Here is a 14,689-nt window from a genome sequence, read left to right as displayed (position 1 = left end):
GAAGCCTGCTGAGACTCCTTTGGCCACTTTGGCAGTAGTATCATTGCCCTTTGTGGGCACCTCAACAAGCTGCAGCTTATTTTCACCAGCTTGGCTGAGGAGGTATTTTAAATACTCCAAAGTCTCCTCTGCAGGCATCACATCAGAACTGGATACAGAGGAAAAAATAGCATATTTTGTGAAAAAGATAAAGGAAAATCCCTGAATGTTTCATAATGACGGCTGAAAGAACAGTAATTCATTTTGGGAAGTATACACAGATTTGTGTTCTGGCCAAGCGTTAGGTGCAACGTGTCAACGGCGCAAAAGCCAAGGTTTTATATTAACATTTATAGGCCTATTAAAAAGAGCAGGTCGCAGCTATACTGACAACTGTATGTACCAGTACAACAAAACGTGGCACCAACACCTCTGAAAGGAGGTGCTGTTCTTGAGTTTTACTTGTGTTTTTAATAAGACGTTATTTGCAGCTATAGTTGTTGGTCCAGAGTAGTCGCCAGGCAACTAATGGGTACTGCAAGATATCCCAAATCATAGTTAATTATTATTAATGCTAAATTTCCCCCCGGCGGGACAAATAAAGGACTATTTTATCTAATCTTAAAAAAAAGATGGTTTTAATATTTGTTCTGCCATACTTGGAGGGTAGATGAGTATTTGAAATACCTTTGAAAAAAATGTATAATGCATCATTTCTTTTGTCAGTTGTGCTGAATGATGACATAAATAGATTCATTTTTACTAGGACACAGATGTACACATTGTACATGAGAGGTTGGGCTGAGAGAAAACTGGCAGGTTCGGGATTAGGGCTGAAACACACACTAAAGGGATTATCAAATATTCCGATGATCGATTAAACGGCTTGAGGTTTTTTTCTATTATTAAATACTGGTCAAGATTTTCTGCCACTTTATGGACCAAGCGATCGCTCGATGTCTTGAGAAATAAACGACAGATTCATCGATTATGAAAATATATGTTAGATAACTGTTCTTTACTGAGATATGGCTGAAATTAGACACTGTCAACCAATAAAGGCACCAATCCTTTGATACACATTCACATACCAGCAGTGAAGGGGAAGTATTGCAGTTTGAGTAATGTAACATGAGGTTAGCTGATGTGACCTCATTTGTTAATGACTTGAATTATTTTATATTTAAAGTGACACACTGCAGAAATGTGCACTGGTTTGTATTATTAATCAATGAATTTAGAGATTTAAAGTCAAAGATTATTTTGATTTAAATCAAAAATAGTTCACATAGTCAACTGTGGAGCGGGCAACCAGTGATGGGCTTCTGCTGACAACCATAGGTCCGGTGAGGAGAGGACTATTCACGGAGCTCTTCCCACCAGGCTCCCATCCAACCAACTTCCACCGATTCTTAATCCTGTCTTTTGTAAGCTGATCACAGTAGGGTGTCCTCACTGCTTATGCCACCAAAACTCTTAACCCCTGCTTCTAAGTCCAGTGCTGAGCATGAATCAGCAGTGTGGGATTATATGGAGTGAGTCATGTCAGCCAGTGGGTGCCCACTGTGCTTTTCACACTCTGCAATTTATTTGATTGGTTGGACAAAACTGACTGTTACACCTGTGAATTTAGTGTTGTTACGGCAAAGAATGAATAACGTGTCCAATGATGGACAAAATAAAGATGTCATTCTCCATGTCATGTACATGTATATATGTTTGTCATGTGTAACAAGTGTGAAGTTGATAAAAAAAAAAAAAAAACATACAAAAAATACTTATGAGATCTAGTCGGGGTAGCTCATAGCCAAGTGGAAAGGGAAATTAGCTGGTGATCGAAGGGTTGCTTATTCGACTCTCCCAGGCTGTGGTACCCCTGAGCAAGGTACCCATCCTCATTGCTTGTTCACTGGACACTCTAAATAGACCCCAGTGTACTCCTTGTGCCCGGGTAAATCGGAGGCTTGTGTCAGGAAGGGCATCCGGCATAAAAATCAAATATGCAGATCATCTTCTGTGGTGACCCCTACAGAGGGAGAATCCAAAAGAAAAAAAAAAACAATAACTGATGAGATCTCATAGATGCCACATTTTGATGTTGTGATAGTTGTTTGCAAAGGTAGTTGACATGCACTCATTGATACCATGTCCTATCCAGGGTATATTTGGATGTTGTTCATGCTCCTCCTCCTTTTTTCCATCCTTCGCTGCTACCCTCACAGCATGTTTACCTGCTCAGCTTTGCACACAGTTATGGCAAATTATTCATCTTTGCTGTATTTAAATGTGTTGTTTTTCAAAAGAGTATGCTAAGATATTTCATTAACTTCTGCTATCACACGTGCACAGCACTAACTAGTTCCGACTGAAATAAGAAGGGCATGAGACACATTCTCACCCCCCTCCCTTCTCTCCATCCCTGATCACATACTGCGGCTCCTCCTTCCACCTTACCCTCCTCCAGATCCCCTCCCTTCTGCTGTGTCTCTCTTTCTCTCCGTCTCCATCTCTCCTTTGCTCTCACTCATATATTCATCCTAGGTGAGACTAACAGAGGATACACCCTCACTATGTGTGAATGTGTGTGAGTTGCCATGTGAACCGCATGTGTCGGTGTGTGCACACGCTGTGGCTCTGCATCTGACGGGAAGGACTCATGAAGTGCTCTGGACTTGGATATCAGATCCTTCTGCTCATGTGTGTTTGAAACATTTTTTTTAACAACACTCCCCCCCATTAAAGAATCAAATTTTCTTCCTCTCTGGGCAACATCTCGATGGAATCTTCAGCCCTTACCCCAGTCTCTTGGATTTAAATTGCAACCACCGTGGAATGAAGCAAGCAATTTCTGGATTTCCTTTGTCACAGCTCTGGTAAGGACAACTCTCTTCCTCCCTCTTCTCTACCTCTAAAAAGGGAGGTGGATCTCTGTTTATCCACCTCATTTTCTTTCACTTCCTACCCATTTTATTTCTCATAACATATTGACAGGTGCAAGCAGCACACATTATGGGATGGGGAAGCAGTTAAATGAGGCAGAACAAACTATTTAGGACATGGAGAGAGGGGGGAAATGAGGATGGGCTGACTGGGAGCATGAGCGAGTGTCGGGAAAGAAGCAGGGAAAAGAAATGTGTTGCGACACCAGCAGTGTTCCTCACGCTGTCAGAGGCTGGAGGGAAAAAATGCTCCACTTGCTACTCGCTATTGATCTGCTGTTATTTTCAGCGCACGCCCCTCAGAGACAACTTGGCATGGTTTACCTGATAGTGATCCTATTGGTTTTAGCCAAGTGTGAATACTGACAAGGTGGTACTTTGTCATAATGAGGGTTTTAAAATTCTGGTGTGCAGGACAATGAGGATGCATGTGTGTATTTACGTGTGTGTGTTGCATCGTGTTCACAGCATGTGAGGACAGCATGGCGGGATGTTTACTGTGCATCATGTGAGTGTGTGTGATATTGTGCTTGTTTTTATTATTATGATTATGATTTGTACATATTGTCAGAGACGCCTTTGGTTTCAATGTGGTTCCACCTCGTAGCCTCCATGTTAAGTTGTCTGAATATCTGAAAGGGCCTTGATGGGAATGTGTGTAAAGGATGCCTTTTAATCATTTTATTAATTGGTGTTATATGTTATTTCATTAACAATCGCACTTTTATTACAGTTTTTCCCACATGTCGTTATATATAATGCTATTACGTAGTGATGTTGACTTTTTTCACTTTGTTAGATGAAGGGATAAGGCAACGTTGATGGTGCTATTTTGGTCTGCTGTGCATGCCGAATGATCGTCTTTCCTTTTATCTTTAGTGCTGTCTTGTTATTAATTCTATGCTCATCTCTCTCTCTTGTCTGAATGAACACAAGGAGTGGAGTAAAAAGACTTTGAAATACAAGGGAACTAGAGAGAAGGGGAAGCAATGGTAGATTAAAGCAGAGATTGCTGGAGGAAGGTGAAATGGGATGAGAACATAATACATCAATGAAAGACTGACAGGAAGCCAGAGACAAGAGGACAAAAAGACACATAGACAAAAGAGAAGGCGCTAACAAGGGCTCTTAGGAAAGCAAACTGCTTCTCAGGCTCGTGCTTTTGGTAGGAGGTCAGTTTACACACATCCCTGCTCTCCACAGGAAAATGTGATAGATAGGCCAGGGCTTGCATCTCACACATGCCACCCTGCATTTCCTGTAAGGGACATCAATATTTATCACATTTCCCATTTCAGACTAGAATCTGTGATAACACCGGAGGATGGAAGAATAATAAAATATAAATCAAATTACCACACCTTGTGTAGATCCTCTGCCTTTGTTTCATTTACAATTCCTTCCAGCACTTTAGGCAAGGTCAGCTGATACAGTTGCACGTTGAAATACAGGTGCAGTCACAATGGCCCATGTTTTCACTGGTTGGGTTGCAGATCTTAGTCATATTGACACAGGCAACAGAATTTTATTGGGATATTTATATTTATGCAGGCAGATTGGCTCAGATGCAATGTATATATTGAATGGGTTTTGCCTCATTACTGTATAGCATCTCTATCAGTGTAAACAGCCAGGCTGAAGTGTCCTGATGCATTATTAATATGGATTTAAGGGTTTTAAAATAAACAATTTGGACCCGGCTTTACTCAGTGAAGCTTTTATGAGGGTTTTAGTGCAGATCAGGATGGTATCCAGAATACATCACTATTAAATTCTGAAATGATGCCTCCTATGTTGACCTTGAGGTATTCTGCTGATTGATTACTATATTTGGTGATTGTTAAGTAATAATGTTTCCCAGTCTCCCTCTCGGTCTGCCTCACATGCGCATGCACATATGACAGGAGCTGTTTTTGAGCTAATCGGCTGCATTTAGAGCTTAACATGTGGTGGGTGACATGCATCCAAGTGTGACTCACAGTACTTGTGAGTGTTCCTCCACCCACATGTCGGAAGCATGGCCACTGGTCCTCACCAAATGAGAAGTTAATATCTCATTTTTACTCCACTTCTAAGGCAATTATCCTCAAGGCCATTTTTCGGAAATAATGGTTATTACTGAAGTGGTCTCATGATTTACCATGATGCATGAAATGAAGTTGGCAAATGTGTTACAGCAATTCCCAGCTAATGCTGTCCATAGTGGTGGGCTCAAATTGTAGTCATGTGGATGTGAACCCAGTGGACTCAGTGGCTAGACACTCACTGACAAGAAGACATTTCTCTCCGTCAATATTAGACAGTTCAGTGCAGTTCCACCATTAACTACAGTCTCAAAAAAAGAAGAGAAAGAATGATCTCCCATGTTTCCATTATAAGGTCACACTAATTCACATTGAATGCAGTATCTGGGTAAATTATGGGCAATGTTGCAGTGCAGTCAATGAGATTGTTAGCAGGGTCAAAATATACTAAAAATAGACCTGTGCATAATTCTGTATGTGAGTCTTTGCTGTTTACAAATGAACATACCCGAACACTGTTCAAAACTGATAGTGTGCACTTTGAGAACAACGTTGTATTTGCTCTTATGTATACTGTAGGTTATAATTAGTCTAGGCAGCTGTGTGCTGTCTATTATATGAGCATGTAAAGGTGTGTTTTCACCAGTTACTATTGACTTTACCAGGAACTATGTGTGTTTCCATGCCAGAGACCAGAGAGTAAATTGAAGTTTCAGGAAAAGTGTTGACTTCCCCCTTTCACGCTTCACTGTCCTGTCCAATATAGGCAAAAGGCCCCCAAAAAAAGCTTAAAAAAACCTTGTCACATATTTTAACTAGAGCGTGTCTCTTTACAGTAGTAAGACATAAATGTCCTTCATGTTTCTGTTGTGGGTTTGTTCTGTGTTAATGACCTCGACTGTGGGAGCCTGACATTCAATTTGAGTTTCATAGTGATCCAGTCATTTTCGATACTTACTAGTGGGATTTCCGTTAGTTCCGCTGCTCCACTAATCATTGTCACGCTGTTCGCTCCTGCTCGCTTGCACGCTCTGTTGTCTCTCACTGCGCCAGTGACTCTTCACAAAATGTGAAGAGTGAAAGTTCACCTCTGCAGACAGAACTTGACATAAACTCTGTATTTATTACTTTCACTTCACATAACTGCAAAATCCCACCAGACAGACAAACCTGGCCTTGTTGTGCATTGGGTGTGTATTACAGCGCATTCTCTCTCTCTCTACTTTTACACAAAGGCCACAAATAAATCATTTTACACTAGTTTACAATAGTTTTTTGGTTTGAAATAAGGAATTATGTATTACACAATAGTGACATTGTTGCTGTTCAGTTTTTTTTTCATTAGTCCACCTTGGGGACTGGAGTGGAACAGTTTTATGTAGGTTGTCCTTACGTCATCCTTGATACATTTCCCCTGGTCTTTTACTACATAAAGGTCCTGGTAAGCAGTAGAAATGTGACCTACTGTAAGTAGGACTCTATTGTCAGCAGCTGGCAGGAGAAGAATGTACATATTTTATTAATGATCAAAACATGCTTCCTTCTGTGCCTGGCAAACAATCACAGCTTTGAGGAAAAAAACAAAAAAACAAAAAAAAAAACCTTAAAATATGAATAGCCCCGCTCTTATTTGTTTGGTTGTAGCCAGGTAAAGCTGAATCATTGATGAAACATTAATACTGTATAGATGTGTAATCAGTATTAAAATATTTAATATTTAATTCATGAGCATTTAATATTTAAAGTGCCAGAGTAGTAAAATAGCAATTGAATTCAACTCTGATATGTTGGTTAATTAGCACTTAAATATACCATTTTTGTAGCTTACACACTATAGGACACTATAATATATAAGCACTCATTTACGTCACAAAAATAATATTTTATCCAGCACTTAATAATGTTAGAAAATTCAGTTATTCAAGTGTCACTGTCCTCCATTCCATACTCATGCGTTCACATGCACTCACAAATTGTGTGAAATAAGGTAGTAGTCTGCAGTTGAATTTATGAACACTAGTCATTAATTGTTCATGGAGGATGACGGAGCAGTTTTTGTTCTCTTGGCCCTGCTAGTTTCGCCAGACGGCTGAGAGAATCTAAATGGTGTAAATTGAAAACTATAAATAATTCAGTAACTGCTTTTATCTTCTGCATTTGGACGCATTGCTAAGTCAACACAATAGAGATTATTAGATGTGATAGTGTCAGGGATATTCACTGCTCCCTGACCCTTCTGTTGTTCCACAGTATCATATCAAAAGCCTCCTCTGTTGCCCTAGTTTTTTCAAATGAACTGTCTCTTTGGAAATTAATTCAAAAATAAATATGGGGTTGTTGTTGTTGTCCTTATCATGAAATAAGGCAAATGTTTTTTTTGTCTGAATTCATTTGTTCATCTCTTTATTCATACCTCTAAAACAAGTACAATGGCTAGACTAGCACTGGATTATATTATTGTGGCCCAAGAGGAGTCCTACAGTTACAAGATGATTGGTTTATTGACGGTTTTCAGCCATTTTTACCTCCTTAATTTCACGTCTAAGATGTATGATAGTATGATAGTTTCCCAGGAGGGAGTAAAATGTGTGTGATAGGTTGTTGGCAGCTTGTCAGTGCTAAAAGTTGGGGGATATTCACAACTTTTCACATTATTTCTTATTTTATTTCTTATTACTGCAGTCAGCTGCTTACAAGATTAGTAAAACTGATTTAACACAATTTAACTACAACACAATTATGGTTGTTGGATGCACATATGCTTCATTTGACTGAATGATAAGCCATGTTTTGTTTATGTGACACTTTGACTTTCTAAAATGGAACCTATACTGTATAGGGCCCCATTTGTAAGGACAATCCATTTGTGGGTTGAGCAGCAGAGATCAGTATATGGGTTGCACCCATCCATGAAAAACTTGCCAAATCTTCTCTGCCAATGCTGAACAGCTTATTCTGCTATTGACTCTTGTGTGGCATCTCCCTCACTGGAAAAACAAGACTTGTCATTATTGGAGGCAATCTCAATGCAGAAACATATCCAGATGAGCTTCTGCAACCAGTGATAGTGCAACTATCTCCACAGTCTGGGACCAAACTCTATCCTCCAAGTTGAGAACACTTGCTCCCACAGAGCAGGGTTTGTCAGAGACTAACTCCAGAATTTGGGAGGATGGAATGACCTGCCTGCAGTCCTGACCTCAACCCCATTGAACGCTTGTGGGATCAGCTGTATTGGCTGACTTGTGACAAACACTCGTTGCCATCCCACAGCAGTGCATGACCAAGCTTTTTCTTGTTTCTTCGGACTTCAATTATCCAATCCAATAATCGACACCAAGCACGAGTCAATAGCAGAATAAGCTGTTTGGCATTGGCAGAGAAGATTTGGCAGGTTTATCATGGGGCGGAATCCACAAATGCATTTTCCTTACAAATGTGGCACCATTTAAAAGGGAAATGAACAGGCTTTCCAAAGGTATAGCATTTACTGCCAAGAGGCATGGTTACGACAAAGAAATCATCGACCAAACACAAAATTCCTCTCTTTTTGTGCTAAGTTTAGATACAGGCTATGCTTATCTCTTGCCTCAGTTACTGCCCTGCCCCTTTGACAGGCCTGGCTCCATGCACAGTGACACCCTTACAGATGCATTTCTTTGATCAGTCTAAGAGGATACATCACTCCATTGCACAATGACCTCAACAATGCCTGCACATATCATATTCAAGTAGTAAATACATGGCTACAGAGCAACTTTTGGGTCTGCATTCATCTACTTGAACTCAGTCACATGTGCTCATGCTCCATTTCAGCCTCTGTGTTCCTCCAAGGAATATCATCTGGCATTTGTGGCTCCCTGGTGGGGAAATACTACCACAGCAGGAGTGTCCCACTGTATCTTCAAGATTGTCTTGAAGATGTGTCTCCTGTGAGACCATCACCTCTGTTACTAACACTTCCAACTCCCTAAAATGCCTAACTAGCTCTTACTGTGCGCTTCTGGATGCACTTTGACGAATTAACAAGATTAAATAATACTTACTCTGTAGTTTTAACGTTGCCCCTTAGTTGGCAGTAATTGGATCTTGTGAATGATATGCGGCTACACTTCCGATTCTATTTAAGGCTACAGATTGTTGGTAGATCTGTCCTAAAATGAGCCAACATGACTCAGTCATTCACAATCCTGCTGTGAAAAGTATCAATTCCTCTCTCTCTCTGCACTTTAAGTGGAGCCTCACATTAGAGTGAGGTTCAACTGATACAGAGATCTACTTAACAAGTCATATATATTTTGTCTTGTCTTGAAGAGGTGGCTTAATTGTGGTAGATCACCTTTCAGTCTCAATGTACAAGGTTATTGGCATTCCATCCCACATCTTACTTCTGTTGAAACATTTTGTGCCAGTTCATTACTGACATCCAGATGAAAGGACAAACTATACTTGTGGGTTGACGCTCAATAAATTCTCTTTGATTGCTGGTCCAAGTAGTGAGCTGCCTACTGAAATTGAGGGGGAGGGCAGATTGGATAAATCCCAAATGCTCATCCAGATGCTTTTGGGCTTTCAGAAGTATGTAAGTCAATATATTGAAGCTTTAGAGATGGTAATGTTTTGTATACCAATAAGTGCTGGTTCATATTGAGGATAAATAGTTTTTTTCCCCCTCTGGGTGTCAGCCTGTTTGATGATATTTCATTGAATTTAGATTTAATTGGATTTGTTCTAAACCATGATGCCCAGCTTACCCTGACTAATGCATATTTGTCAAAAGAAGCATGGAGCAAACCATCAGAGGCAGTTTCTCATGCCTATGTTTTAACATTCAGTGAGATTAGAGATTTGTACAATGTGTTACTTGATCTTGAATCTGAATTGTGGGTCTGAAAGCATCTCAATATAGCCTTTGAAATTGTGAATTGTCCGTAAACAGCATGGCTATGACTTTAAATTGTCTTTTTTTTTTTTTAAATGTATTAATGGCTGAGTGACTTTGACATTTTTTTCTGTACCCAATTCTGTACAAAAAAAAACTCCAGACAAATCTGCTGTGTTAGGGATTTTTTGAAAATTATACAATCAAACCATGGAGATAAGTTGTTTTAGATGAAATTCAGGTTTAAAAGTGTCCCTAGAAGATTTTTGAGTCCTTACTCCCCTGAAGTTTCCCCTGAGAGTCAAAACACAGGCTCCAGCAAAGCCTGCCAGTGTCTCTAATTATCATGGATGATGCACACAGAGCTCTATTTTTGGAGAAATGTGGCATCTGTGAAATAAGTAATGAGGAAATAGATTTTAGTTTTTTAAAAGAAATTATATTTTATCACATTTCACATCAAGGCAAGAATACGCATTGTTAATAAGCGATGACATCAAGATTAAAAGAGTACCGCTTGTGCAACATGGTACATCTAACTAGGACCTGACATATTGATGTTGTTATTGCAATGGCTTTTGAAAATTATGCAAATTGGTGTGTGTGAAGTGGATGTACTATATGTTTTTCACATTAGTGGTCAAATGAGCAGGTGTGTTGGCTTGTTATCAAGCAGCTGAGCCTTTAGTTTGGGATTTACTGTGAAAATTGAAAGAAAACAACACAGCTGACAAAATAAACCTGACCATCATATACTCCAAAAAAGCCCTTAAAGATACAGACATTGAGAAGACCAGGCATGGTTGATCATCATGGTGTGCGCTTTAGTGAAGAGGGCCGTTTAAAAATGGTAATGTTGTGATGAAAATGCCATTGGAGTGATAGCTGGTCTGAAGGACTGTCACTGTGCTTGTGCTTTTTATTTAGGCTCAGGCTTCACCTTATGCACTTTCCATGCAGTGTTTGTTGTCATTACAATTCTGGTCAGGGCTGCGCTTTCTCATCTTGGCCAGTATTTATTTATGCAGCACCTTTGTGCACGATGGTCTCTCATTGTAGCACTGCCCACTTTGAAATAAACACAAATCCTTGCACATCAATGTTCATGTGCACATCAGGAATACCAATTTTCTTCCTCCAGCTGTCAAGAAAAAAAGGACAGGAGCTTTAGGCTTGTGATTTTCAGTCATGCTGATTATCCAGGCAAATACAGACATTCTAATAATGCTTTTTGTGTAAAAGCAGTTTGATGTTTGCTTTGTATTGGATCTAATTTCTGGATTTATGATGCCATTGAAGGTTTCTTTCACTTCTTATTCAGACATTGTCCACAGAGACTGATGCATCTACTGATTAATGTGAAGGCATAATATTAGAGATTTCACTGTTGCAATTGTGATTTCCTTTATGCGACTGAGCATCAACACAAGAATATGTGATACTTGTGTTGATGTACAATGACATCAAAGGTCTCTTGCTGCTGAGGTCATAATCTTGTCAAGGCACTGGCAACAAAAGTTTGAGAAAAGAAATCTAATTTCATGTTGCTTGCTGACTTGTCCCTCAATAATGTTCAGTTCACCAAATATGTTATATAGTTAAATCTGAGCACTCTGCTTAAAAAAATCAAAATATCACAAATGCAACCACCAGATATGTTATATAGTTAAATCGGAGCACTCTGCTTAAAAAATCAAAATATCACAAATGCAAACACCAAATATGTTATATAGTTAAATCGGAGCACTCTGCTTAAAAAAATCAAAATATCACAAATGCAAACACCAAATATGTTATATAGTTAAATCGGAGCACTCTGCTTAAAAAAAATCAAAATATCACAAATGCAAACACCAAATATGTTATATAGTTAAATCGGAGCACTCTGCTTAAAAAATCTAAATATCACAAATGCAAACACCAAATATGTTATATAGTTAAATCGGAGCACTCTGCTTAAAAAATCTAAATATCACAAATGCAACCAACTCATTGTCAAGTTTTCTACTGTGTATTAGCTCTTTTAATACAGGGGTTTCTCTTCATTCATGACCAAGTATCAAAATGAAAACTTTTAGTGTCTGAAGCCTCTACACACTTTGTCAAAGAGATTGTCCACCCACACAGATGGATTTTTTTTCACTCCCTGAGCCTGATTACCTCTCTTTTTTACACATTCCATTCTCTGTGTTATGTTGTATCTGCTGGTGTAGAACACCTTTTCACCTTCATTGGCGTTATTACAACATGGACAGCAGCACACGCCGCATATTCCATACACCTTATTAACTCGATAATAATTCATTCCGGACATCTATGGGAGACTGGAAGTCTAGGCTAGTCTGTCATGTACTCGTCTTTCACTCAAAGTTCAAAACAGAGCTCTTTCCTTTGGAGAAAACTCTGGAGAGTGTTGCCTGATAGTTTATGCAGTCTGTAGTTGGTACTCACCAACCTAAAATTAGGCTATATCTATGCAGCTTGTTGTTGGTGAGCAGCATCAAAAGGTAGGCTCCGTCATCAGCATTCTTGTTTACATGTTGTGCGTGCATGCACCGCCTCTTCGTATTGCAGCATGTGGTTTATTTTTATTCACATTTGATAGTAATCAACAGTTTGCTGCATATGAATACCTGCCAACCTGTATGCATTCTGCGTACCAGGCATGCATTTTGACGTTTGTAGAACAAGGGCCTTTCTGCATAGAGTTTGCATGTGCTCCCCTTGTTTCTCTGGGTTCTCTGGCAGTCCAAAAATATACAATATGGGGATTAGGGAAACTCTAAATTGTGAATATGAGGGTGAATGGCTGTTTGTCTTTATGTGTCATGTTCATTCTCAAAACTCTGCCTCACCAGCCACCTTTTTGCTTTAGAGATTCCGCCCTTTACCTGATATTAATAACCCGTAGATGTAGCCTCCACCCTCTTCACACACTAAAATAGTGTTCAAAATACAATATTAAATGTTTTTATGTATTCAGATTCAGCTTCGACACTAAAACAACCATGGAAGGTGTCAGTTTTATGCCATATTGACTGTACAATGTTAAAAAATGTTCATCATCAACAGGTCTTCTCCGTCTATTTTTGCTGGGAACCTCAAAAAACAAAACATCATGTGCGAGAAATAGACAAGACGCCTGAGCTCCAAAATAGATGCGTGTGTCACGCGTGCAGTGTGAAGACTCTCATTGACTTTTTCCCCACTGTACGTGTGTGTGTCTGCAACATGCACTCACTGAAAGCATGTGCAGCTGTGCCTGTGTGTGTGTGTGTGTGTGAATAATCATCATCGACACCTGATACAAGCTGTGTAAATATAGTGTTGGTTTAACACATTAGCATTGCTACCCATCACCTGCTCCAGCAGGGGAGCGAATGCTGTCAGCAGCTGAGAGAGAAGATTATGATGAAGGCTCCCTGCAGCTACATGCTACTGCTATAATGACCTTAAGTGGGCTAGGCTCAGGTGAGTGTTCCTCACTTAAGTCAAATTGGAAAAGACCCTTGGAGCAGATAGGTGCACTGGTGAAATAGCGGCTATCTCATCTGGGATGGGGTAAGGTGAGCATTATTACAAGATGAGCGTCTCGTGGTTCAAGAATGCATTATGGATCTTGTGAGAATAAAAAAAAATACACTTTTATAGAAAGTGTTATGACTCCTTTGATGTCCGTGAAGTGTAAGATACTTATAGCGGTATAGTCTGCCAGAAATCTAAAGAAGAATTAGTACAGGGGTATGTAATTGAATGACCTATGCATAGATACTTTAACCATATTGCATTTATTGCACATTGCATTGTGATTGCACCTGTGGTCAAACACTGGTGGAAATATGATCCATGGATGTTTTATTTATTATATGAATGAGGCTACACTTTATTTAAAGCTAATGAAATGAGTCTGTGAGGGTCCCCACTGTGACGGTTCAAAGAGTTCTTTATATGAACGTCAGTGCATTAGAAAAAAAGGGAAAAGAAAACCAATATAGATTTATAATATGAATGTAAAAGAATAGACTTGCATAACGCTATCCTGCAAGGCCATAGCTGCTCTGCTCTCAAACCAAAGCTGACATTTAATTTGCAGCCAAAATGAAGAGAACTTTTTGTGAATCAGGTCATTTTACTGGTGTAATTGAAATGCCTTCCTATTGCTCTTAGTATGACTTGCATGGTATTGGAGATGTTTTATAGGTGAAACCCTACTGTCATACAATAGGTATAATATATTAGATTTCTGGTCACTTTTATCCAAAGCATGACACTACTTGACAGGTGAATACATTATTGAGTAAGAAAACATTGAGTCTCATTAAGAAAGCATTGGCAATTCCACTGTATATCGTACAGATAATGGAACTCTCAAGAGGAGAAAGAGAGAAAAAAACAACAGCATTGTGTCCCTTGAGGTAGCAGCTTGTGTCACAGTGAAAAGGGTCAAGCTGCAGCGCTTATATGATTGGGATTGTGGATTTAACCTTTAAGTGAGTTCTGTGAAAATAGATGGCAAGTGGACAAACGCTTCGGTGTGGATAATCGATTGCTGATGCCCTGTGCTCATACTCTCCTTGGCTTAGCTGCTTCTTCACTGCGTTTAAAATCTGTCTGTAGAAGTGACTATCTCAGGTTCTTCAAATTCTTGATATCATCTTTAAACCCTGGTTTGCACTGCAATAGTTTTTTTTTTTTTTCAGTTTGCAGCTGGAAACTGGTTGGGAAACTGGCTGGAAATTGATTTCTCAAGATCCCTCTTGGGTATTATGTTTTTTCTTTGTTGTTACTTCCTGCCAACCTCTGACTTCTTCCAAGCCAGGCTAATAAATGAACCTGTGTCACATATTTCTACAGAAATGGTTTTT

At 39.4% G+C, this 14,689-nt stretch overlaps 1 protein-coding gene across 1 annotated transcript in view; it reads left to right on the top strand.

Annotated features, from left to right (window-relative positions):
* The first annotated feature begins 2,511 nt into the window (after nt 1-2,511).
* The window catches only part of lingo1a (leucine rich repeat and Ig domain containing 1a), a 101,154-nt gene continuing 88,976 nt past the window's right edge, over nt 2,512-14,689 (top strand). Inside the window, exon 1 of the mRNA XM_058646271.1 lies at nt 2,512-2,852. The gene's annotated coding sequence lies outside the window, so the exon portion shown is untranslated. The remainder of the gene's footprint in view (nt 2,853-14,689) is intronic.

The sequence above is a fragment of the Solea solea genome, chromosome 12 (genome assembly GCF_958295425.1).
Source record: "Solea solea chromosome 12, fSolSol10.1, whole genome shotgun sequence".
NCBI lineage: Eukaryota > Metazoa > Chordata > Actinopteri > Pleuronectiformes > Soleidae > Solea > Solea solea.
Note: the sequence above shows the minus strand (reverse complement) of the source record. Positions and strands in the feature narration are given on the sequence as shown.